This window comes from Coturnix japonica, chromosome W (assembly GCF_054131305.1).
Source record: "Coturnix japonica strain WE chromosome W, WE-NBRP24, whole genome shotgun sequence".
Lineage (NCBI taxonomy): Eukaryota > Metazoa > Chordata > Aves > Galliformes > Phasianidae > Coturnix > Coturnix japonica.
In genome coordinates this window covers 29,736,302-29,747,740 of record NC_140701.1, presented here as the reverse complement: position 1 = coordinate 29,747,740, position 11,439 = coordinate 29,736,302, and positions in this window count along the sequence as shown.

Sequence of the window (11,439 nt, the reverse complement as noted above, 5' to 3'; positions counted from 1 at the left end):
GAGCAGCTGATAGACGTTTTGAAGCATTATAATCAGCTCAACAACTCGGGGCCATCTGTCCTCGAATCCTCTAGATGCTGTTACCAATTACTGTGCAATTCTCTCTGGTGCTGTACTTGTGATTTTCTGCCACATGTCAGGATCGGCCCTCACTCTCTCAGGGTCAAGTTCGCTTGGATCAGGGCTGTACAACATTTTCGCCATGGCCAATTCCCTCAGGCGCTGAATACCTTTTTGGACGGTATTCCAACTATCAAATTTAGGCTTCAAAGCATCCTTATAGGGGTACCTTTCTCTCACGGCTTCTAACAGCCGCAACCAGAGAGTGGCAGCTCCATCCGAACATCTACTAATCCCTCTGTCGATACCTGCATCTTGGGCAATGCTTCCTAGTTGGCGAGCTTCATTACCATCTAGAGACAAGCTGTTGGCCCCGTTGTCCCAGCAGCGAAGCAACCAAGCAAGGATACCTTCATCTTGACGCCGTGTGAACTCCTTTCTTGAGCCTTGGATTTCAGTCAGCTTCAGAGGTCGACAATAGGTGATTTCCTCCTCATCATCAGTCTCTTCTTCATGCCTCTTGGTTTTTGCCTTTGCTTTTTTCGGTACTGCTCCATGCCCGGCACCTGGGTCTTCTGCTGCCCCCCCCTGTGCTTCTCCTTCTTTTCGTTCTAGACGCATGGACACCCGTTTCCATTTCTTGCCTTCCACAGGGGCAACTGATATTGCTACTGATGCCTCCTGTGACTGATCAGAATTAACTTGGGCTTGAATCTCAGATCGGAAACTCTCTCTCTCCAGAATAGTATGATACAAAGCACGGTATGCATAAGCCAAACCCCACATAAGGTTTACCTCCTTAGATCTCTGACCCAAATACTCACTTAATTTCTCAGGGTCCCTTAGGTGTTCAAGAGTGAAATCCCATGACACTGCGGGTCCCCATGCTTCTAAGACTTTTCCTAAACCTTTCTATATTCCCTGCCAATCATCATTCTCTGGTTTCTCTGGTTCTATAAGAGAATTCCACATAGAACGAATGCATAGGAATACATATGCATTCATTAATAGTGATAACATGGATACAAGTATGAACCCTATCTCAGTTATTGAAAGGCGTGTGGAAATCTGAGAGTACAACCTAAAAAAAACAGCAAAATTACAAAATTACAAAACCATGACAGGGGTCTATGGGGCCCATATGGCGTTGTGGAACGTATATGGGGTTGTGTGACATGTATGATGTTTCTGGGGCTTCTATGGGGTTGTGGGTCCTGTATGGGGCCCATATGGGGTTGTGGGGCCTTTATGAGGTTGTAGGTCCTATATGGGGTTGTGGGGCCCATTTGGTGTTGTGGGGCCTGTATGCGGTCTATGGGGCCCATATGGGGTTGAGGGGCTTGTATGGGGTCTATTGGGGCCATATAAGGTTGTGCGGCCTTTATACGGTCTATGTGGCCGATATAGGGTCTATGGGTCATATATGGCGTTGTGGGGCGTGTATCGAGTTGTGGGACTTGTATGGGTTTATGGGGCCTATATGTGGTCTATGGGTCCTATATGGGGTTTTGGACCTGTATGGAATCTATGGGGCCTGTATGGGGCTGTGTTGCCTGTATGGAGTCTATGGAGCCTGTATGGGGTTGTGGGACCTATATGGGGTCTATGGGGCCCATATTGGTTTGTGGGGCCTTTATGGGGTATATGGGGCCCATATGCGATTGTGGGCCCTGTATGGGGTCTATGGGACCTATATGGGCTTGTGGGACCTGTATGGGGCTGTGCGGCATTTATGGGGTCTATGGAGCCCCTATTAGGTCTATGGGCACATATGGGATTTTGGGGCCCATATGGGTTTGTGGGGCCTTTATGGGGTCTATGGGGCCAATATAGGGTTCTGGGGCCTGTATGGGGTCTATAGAGCCCATATTGTGTTGTGAAGCCTGTATGGGGTTGTGGGGTCTGTATGGGGTCTATGGGGCCTGTTTGGGGTTGTGGAACCTTTATGGGGTTGTGTGACCTGTATGTTGTCTATGGGGCCTATATGGGGTCTAAGAGGCCCATATGGGGTCTATGGGACTCATATGGTTTTGTGAGGCCTATATGGGGTTGTGGGCTTATATGGGGTTTTGGGGCCTGTATGGGGTCTATGGGGCCCATATGGGGTAGTAGGTTATGTATGGGGTCTATCAGGCCCATATTGTTCTGTGGGGCCTGTATGGGGTTGTGGGGCCTGTATGGGTTCTATGGGGCCCATATGGAGTTTTGGGGGCTGTATGGTGTCTATGGGGCACATATAGGGTTGTGGGGCCTATATGGGGTCTATGGGGACCATATTAGTTGTTGGGCCTGTATGGGGTCTATGAGGCCCATAAGGGGTCTATGGGGCCTATATGGGTATGTGGGGCCTGTATGGGGTTTTTGGGCTTGTATGCGGTCTGTGGGGCCTCTCTGGGTTTGTGGGGCATGTATGGGGTCTAAAGGGCGTATATGGGGTTGTGGGGCCTGTATGAGGTTGTGGGGGCCTATATGTGGTTCTAAGGCCTGTATGGGGTCTATGGGGCCCATATAGGGTTATGGGCCCTATATGGGGTCTATGGGGATGATATTGGTTGTGGGTCCTGTATGGGGTCTATGAGGCCCATATGGGGTCTATGGGACTCATATGGGTTTGTGAGGCCTATATGGAGATGTGGGCTTATATGTGGTTGTGGGACTTGTATGGGGTCTATGCGGCCCACATGGGGTTGTGGGGCCTGTCTGGGTTTGTGGGGCCCATATTGTGTTGTGGGACCTGTATGGGGTCTATGGGGACCATATGGGGTTGTGGGGCCTATATGGAGTTGTGGGTTTTGTATGGGGTTGTGGGGCCTCTATGCAGTCTTTGGGGCCCATATGGGATTGTGGGGCCTGTATTGGGTTGTGGGGCCTGCATGGGGTCTATGGGGCCCATATGTGGTTGGGGGGCCTGTATGGGGTCTATGGGGCCTATAAGGGGTTTTGGGGCCTGTATGGTGTTGTGGGTCCTATATGGGGTAGAGGGGCCTCTATGGAGTCTATTGGGCCGATATGGGGTTCTGGGGCCTGTATGGCATCTATGGGGCTTATATTGGGTCTATGGGGCTTATATGAGTTTGTGGGGCCTTTATGGAATCTATGGGGCCCATATGGGGTTTTGGGGGCTGTATGGTGTCTATGGGGCTGTCACGGTGTTCTCTCCAGAGCTCACTCCGGGACAGTGGGAACAAACCCGTGGGAGCAGGAACAAAAGTGCCCCCCTTTCTCTAGCGGCACTGTACGGCACGGTGCGGCGCGGCGCGGCCCGGCCACATGCCTTTCGGGAGAGGGGAAGGGAAGGGAGATTGCGATTGGGTATAATAAATAAATGAAAAAGGAAAAAGGTGATCTGAGAACGAATGGCAGTTTAATAACCTAATAACGCTAAACAACAAAAAGAGAGTTTCAACAAAGAGAATACCAAGTCCCCAATCTCACCGATGAAGCTGTGGAAGGCGGGAAGCTCCAACCGTGTTGTCTCCTCACAGGGAGCTGGGCCAGCAACCCTGTCCCCTTCCCCACTTCCCCTCCAGTGCCACTCCCCACATGCCCATTTAAGGCAGTCCAAAAAAAAAAACAAACTTGTCCCCTTTACTCCCATTACTAGGCATAATTTTCTGATGTGGAATCTGGTCTATGTGGCCTCTATGGGGTTGTGGAACCTGAATGGGGTGTATGGGGCCCATATGGGGTTGTGGGGCCTTTATGGGGTTGTAGGTCCTATATGGGGTTGTGGGGCCTGTATGGGGTCTAGGGGGCGTATATGGGGTTGTGGGGCATTTATGGGGTCTAGGGGGCGTATATGGGGTTGTGGGGCCTGTATGAGGTAGTGGGGGCCTATATGTGGTTCTAAGGCCTGTATGGGGTCTATGGAGCCCATATAGGGTTGTGGGCCCTATATGGGGTCTATGGGGATGATATTGGCTGTGGGGCCTGTATGGGGTCTATGAGGCTCATATGGGGTCTATGCGACTCATATGGGTTTGTGAGGCCTATATGTGGTTGTGGGACCTGTATGGGGTCTATGGGGCCCATATGAGGTTTTGGGGCCTATACGAGGTTGTGGGGCCCATATGGGGTTGTGGGACCTGTATGGGACTGTGGGGCCCACATGGTGTTGTGTTACCTATATGGGGTTGTGGGGTTTATATATGGTTGTGGGACCTGTATGGGATTGAGGGGCCCACATGGTGTTGTGTTACCTATATGGGGTTGTGGGGTTTATACATGGTTGTGGGATCTGTATGGGTTCTATGGGGACCATATGCGGTTGTGGGGCATGAATGGGGTTGTGGGGCATGTATATGGTTGTTGGGCATGGATGGAGTCTTTGGGGCCCATATGGGGGTGTGGCCCTGTATGGGGTCTATGGGGCCTATATGTGGTTGTGCAGCCTGTATGAAATCTATGAGGCTGTGAAAGACAGAACTGTTTTTCTTTTATTGTCTCAAAGCTTGCTTCGTGAAGCCTTTCTGATTATAAGACTCTGACTGGCGACTGCTAACTATCTAGGAGGGTGAATGGTGGGTGTTGTTGTGCCACAGTACCTCTGCTTATGATTGCAAAGATAAGCAGAAGCATGATGAGCAGTCTTTCTCAGGGGTGCTGCTCGAAGGAGTGGACCACTGCAGAAGGTGATAATGATTGTGTCTGGCAACAGAGCCCCCCCCCTCCTTGCTGGCTTATCTGTGGGCCAGGAATGTCACAAAAGCTGGTTTTAAACCCTATTGTGTTTACCTGCTTGTTTGGAAGTTCAGTGTTTGCTCGAGATACGTTCCCAAAAATGCTGAGTCAAACTTCAAAGAAGAAGATATTTCCTACTTTCCCTATCGCCTACCTTCCCTTCCCCATCTCCCTAAAAACGGCTAGGACTTGAATAAACTGGTTGGACCAACATTTGAACCGTTGCTTCTTAATCTCACGCCGGGTATATACACAAAAGAACCTTGCCTCCCTCCTGTAAATTGGAGAGAGACAGAGGCCCATATGGGGTTGTGGGGCCTGTATTAGGCTGTGGGGCCTGTGTGGGGTCTATGGTGCCTGTATGGGGTTGTGTGGCTTGTATGGGGTCTATAGTGCCCATATGGTGTTTTGGAGCCTGTATGAGGTCAATGGGTCCCATATGGGGTAGTAGGACCTGTATGGAGTCTATGGGGCCCATATGGGGTTGTGGGGCATGTATCGGGTTGTGGGGCCTGTATGGGGTCTATGGAAAACAAATTGGTTTGTGTGGCCAGTATGGGGTTGTGGGGCCTGTATGGCTTCTATGGCGCCCATATGTGGTCTATGGGGCCCGTATGGGGTTGTGGGGCATGTATATGGTTGTTGGGCATGGATGGAGTCTATGGGGCCCATATGGGATTGTGGGCCTGTATGGGGTCTATGGGGCCTATATGTGGTTGTGGAGCCTGTATGGGGTTGTGGGGCCCATTTGGTGTTGTGGGGCCCATTTGGTGTTGTGGGGCCTGTATTGGGTTGTGGGGAATATATGTGGTTGTGGGACCTGTATGAGGTCTATGGGACCCATATGGGGTTGTGGGGCCTGTGTGGGGTCTATGGTGCCTGTATGTGGTTGTGTGGCTTGTATGGGGTCTATGGTGCCCATATGGTGTTTTGGAGCCTGTATGGGGTCTATGGGTCCCATATGGGGTAGTGGGACCTGTATGGAGTCTATGGGGCCCATATGGGGTTTTGGGGCATGTATGGGGTTGTGGGGCCTGTATTGGGTCTATGGAAACCATATTGGTTTGTGGGGCCTGTATGGGGTTGTGGGGCCTGTATGGGGTCTATGGGGCTTATATGGGGCTTTGTGGCCTGTATGGGGTCTATGGGGCCCATATGGGGTTTTGGGGCCTATACGAGGTTGTGGGGCCCATATGGGGTTGTGGGACCTGTATGGGATTGTGGGGCCCACATGGTGTTGTGTTACCTATATGGGTTTGTGGGGTTTATATATGGTTGTGGGACCTGTATGGCTTCTATGGGGCCCATATGTGTTTGTGGGGCCTGTATGGCTTCTATGGGAACCATATGTTGTCTATGGGGCTTATATGTGGCTTTGGGCCTGTATAGAGTCTATGGGACCCATATGGGGTTGTGGGGCCTATATGAGGTTGTGGGGCCCATATGGGGTTGTGGGACCTGTATGGGGTTGTGGGGCCCACATGGTGTTGTGGTACCTATATGGGGTTGTGGGGCTTGTATTGGGTAGTGGGGCTTGTATGGGGTAGTGGGGCCTGTATGGGGTCTATGGGTCCCATATTGGGTAGTGGGGCGTGTATGGGGTCTATGGATCCCATATGGGATTGTGGGGTCCATATGGGGTTTTGGGGCCGGTATGGGGTTTCGCGGCCTGTATGGGGTCTATGGGGCCCACATGGGGTTGTGTGGCCTGTATTGGATTGTGGGGCCTTTATGGGGTCTTTGGGGCCCATATGTGGTTGTGGGGCCTATATGGGTTTGTGGGGCCTTTATGGGGTCTATGGGGCTCGTATGGGGTCTATGGGGACTTTCTGGGTTAGTGGGCCTGTATAGGGTCTGTCTGGACAGTGTAGGTGGAAGTGTAATAGAGGGTATGTGGAAGTGTAAGTATGATGTTTTGCTTGAATGCATAATTCTGTAAAGAAAATGTCGTCTTTTGCGAATGAAGACCAGTATTTTGTTTAGAAAATGCTATTTTTAGGCCTCATAAGTAATATTTTGGAAACAAAATCAAATCATTGCAAGATCTTTTTCGTCTTGTTATTTGTAGTGAAAGGCGTGCTTTAAAATAAAAAATTGCAACTGATATTGCTATTTCGGGGGAAATGCTCTTATTTTGTAGAGGAATTGTATTCTAAAAGTAGTGTGTCATATTGTGCTGCCATAGATCGTTTTGTGGAGATAATGTCATCTTAATGATGAAAAAGAAAGTATTTTGGGGATACGATAGAATTCTAAGGGATGAAAAACATCATTTTGGTAAGTAAATCATATTTTTGCAAGGATAAGGAGTGATACTTAAATCAGAACTTTAATTTTTTTGAAAATAATCACTAACATTAACTCATAAATCTACCATAAATGAAAACCCTAAATCAAACCCTAAATCTTACGCAAAACCTAAGCATACCCTTGACTTGCGGAATCAAACTCTATAACCCAGAGATGGGTTATAAAGCAGGTCTGTTTATTCCAGCGCCGGGTGCAAGGGGGATAGCTCCACCAAACTTACACCCCGACTTGTAAAATCATGACACAGATACAGGTACATTTAATGCATAGTCAATGATTTCTTGGAATTCTAATACATAGCCAATGATTTCTCAGACTTCTAATACATAGTCAATGATTTCTTTGATTTCTAATACATAGTCAATGTTTTCTTGGACTTGTAATACATAGTCAATGATTTCTTGTAATTCTAATAGACAGTCAATGATTTCTCGGACTTCTAATACATAGTCAATGATTTCTCAGACTTCTAATACACAATGATTTCTTGGACTTCTAATACATAGTCAATGTTTTCTTGGATTTCTAATACATAGCCAATGATTTCTCGGACTTCTAATACATAATCAATGATTTCTCGGAATTCTAATACATAGTCAATGATTTCTCAGACTTCTAATACACAGTCAATGATTTCTCGGACTTCTAATACATAGTCAATGATTTCTCAGACTTCTAATACACAGTCAATGATTTCTTGGACTTCTAATACATAGTCAATGATTTCTTGGAATTCTAATACATAGTCAATAGTTCTCGGAATTCTGATCCATATTCAATAGTTCTTTAGCATGCAGACCCCCTCTTGTTCTTATCAGGGGGATGCAACTCCTCTTCTGGTATTTACATTATCTATTCTCCTCCTTGCCGGATGTCGTCCGTGAGGTCTCATTCCTTATCTGCATACTTCCATGCTCTCCCAGGCCCCTTGTTTCTTTTACTTGTTACCTTTAAGTTTCTTTTACTTATTTCTATAAACTACCTTTAAGTTTCCTTTACTTATTTCTACAAACTACCTTTAAGTTTCCTTTACTTGTTTCTATAAACTAACTTTAACTATCCCCCTTTGATTTACAGTTTGCAAAAGTGTTTGATTTCAAGTTTGATTTCAGGTTTGATTTAGGGTTTGATTTAGGGTTTGCGAAAGGTTTTGATTTAGGGTTTGATTTAGGGTGGGTTTATGAGTTAATGTGAGTGATTATTTTCAAAAAATTAAAGTTCTGATTTAAGAATCACTCTTTATCCTTTCAAAAATATGATTTACATACCAAAATGATGTTTTTCATCCCTTAGAATTGCATCGTATCCCCAAAATCCTTTCTTTTTCATCATTAAGATGACATTTTCTCCACAAAACGATCTATGGCAGCACAATATGACACACTACTTTTAGAATACCACAATTCCTCTACAAAATAAGAGCATTTCCCCCGAAATAGCAATATCAGTTACAATTTTTGATTTTAACGCACACCTTTCACTACTAACGCAACGACACATCATCAGTGGGGTAAAACTAACCTGTCTCACGACGGTCTAAACCCAGCTCACGTTCCCTATTAGTGGGTGAACAATCCAACGCTTGGTGAATTCTGCTTCACAATGATAGGAAGAGCCGACATATATGGGCCCCATAGATGCCATACATGTCTCACAACACCATATGGGACCCATAGACCCCATACAGGCCCCACAACCCCATACAGGGCCCATGACCCCAAAACCCCATACAGATATCAAAACCCCATACAGACCCCAAAACCCCATATAGCCTGCATAGAAAACATACAGGCGCCACAAAAACTTATAGGCCCCAAACCCATAGGGACCCATAGACCCCATACAGGCCCCACAACTTCATATGGGCCCCATAGACCATATAAAGGCCCCAAAAAGCCATATGTGCCCTATAGACCCCATACAGGCCCACAACCCAATATGAGCCTCATAGACCCCATAATGGTGCCAAAACCCCACATAGGCCCCACAACCACATATGGGCCCTACAACCCCAAACAGGCCCCACAACCCCATACAGAACCCACAACCCCATATGGGCCACATAAACCCCATACAGGCCCCACAACCCCATATGGGCTTCATAGACCCCATACTGACCCACAACCCCATATGGCTCCATAAGCCCCATACAGACCCCACAACCCCATATGGGCTTCATAGACCCCATACAGGCCCCATACACCCCATATAGACCCCACAACCCCATATGAGCCCCATAGACCCCATACAAACCCCACAATCCCATATGGGCCCCATAGACCCCATATAGTCCCCACAACCCCATACAGGCCCAACAACTCCATATAGACCTCATAGACCCCATACCGTCCCCAAAACCCCATATGGGCCCCATAGGCCTCATATAGGCCGCACAACCCCATACAGGCCCCATAGATCCCATACAGACCCCACAACCACATATGAGCCCCACAACCCCATATAGGCCACACAACCCCATATGTGTCCCATAGAATCCCATACAGGCCCCACAACCCCATATAAGCCCCACAAACACATAAGGGCCCCATAGACCCCATACAGGCGACACAACCACATATAGGCCACACAACCCCATACAGGCCCACAAACCCATAAAGGCCCCACAACCCTTTATGGGCCTTTTTGACCCCATATGAGTCCCACAACCCCATATGGGTTCCATAGACCCCATACAGGCCCCACAACCCCATATGGGCCCTACAATCCCAAACAGGCCCCATAGACCCCATACAGGTTCCACAACCCCATATGAGCCCCACAACCCCATATAGGCCCTGTAAACCCCTTATAGGCCCCAAAACCCCATATGGGACCCATAGACCCCATATAGGCCCAACAACCCCATACAGGCCACGGAATACCATATAGGCCCAACAACCCCATATGGGACACATAGACCCCATACAGGCCCCACAACCCCATACAAGCCCCAAAACCCCATATAGGCCACATAGACAACATACAGGCGCCACAAAAAATTATAGGCCCCAAAAACATAGGGACCCAAAGAGTCCATACATGCCCCACAACCCCATATGAACGCCACTACCCCATAAAGGCTACATAGACCCCATTTTGGCCCCACAACTTCATATGGGCCCCATAGACCCCATACAGGCCCCACAACCCCATATGGGTTTCATAGACCCCATACAGACCCTACAATCCCATATGGGCCCCATAGACCCCATACAGACCCCACAACCCCATATGGGCCCTATAGACCCCATATGGGCCCCATAGATGCCATACATGTCTCACAACACCATATGGGACCCATAGACCCCATACAGACCCCACAACCCCATACAGACCCCAAAACCCCATATGGGCCCCATAGACCCCATATGGGTCCCATAGATTCCATACAGGTCCCACAACCCCATACAGGCCCCATAGATCCCATATGCACCCCAAAGACTCCATAGAGGCCCCACAACCCCATACAGGCCCCATAGACCCCATACAGTCCCCAAAACCCCATACAGGCCCCATAGATCCCATATGCACCCCAAAGACTCCATAGAGGCCCCACAACCCCATACAGGCCCCATAGACCCCATACAGTCCCCAAAACGCCATGCAGGCCCCATAGAACCCATACAGGCCCCACAGACCCTATACAGGCCTCAAAAGCCCATATAGGCCACACAGCCCCATATGGGCCCCAAAACCACATATGAGCCCCATAGACCCCACATAGGCCACACAACCCCATATGAGCCCCATAGAATCCCATACATGCCCCACAACCCCATATGGGCCCCATGGGCCCCATAGAGGCCCCAAAACCCCATATGGGCCCCATAGACCCCATACAGGGCACACAACTCCATAAAGGCCCCACAACGTTATACAGGCCCCATAGACCCCATACAGGTCACACAACTCCATAAAGGCCCCACAACGTTATACAGGCCCCATAGAACCCATACAAGCCCCACAACCACATATGAGATCCACAACCACATATGAGCCCCAAAACCCCATACAGACGACACAACCCAAGATGGGACCCATGGACCCCATATAGGCCCCACAACCCGATACAGACCCCACAACACCATATAGGCCCCACAATCCCATATGGGCCCCATAGACCCCATACAGGCCCCACAACTTCCTATGGGCCCCATAGACCGTATAAAGGCCCCAAAAAGCCATATGTGCTCTATAGACCCCATACAGGCCCCATAACAACATACAGGCCCCACAACCACATATAGGCCCAACAAACTCATATGGACCCCATAGACTCCACACAGGCCCCAAAAACAAATATGAACCCCATAACCCCATACGGGCCCCTTAGCCCCATACAGGCCCCACAACCCTATATAGGCCCCAGTGACCCCATAAAAGCCCCAC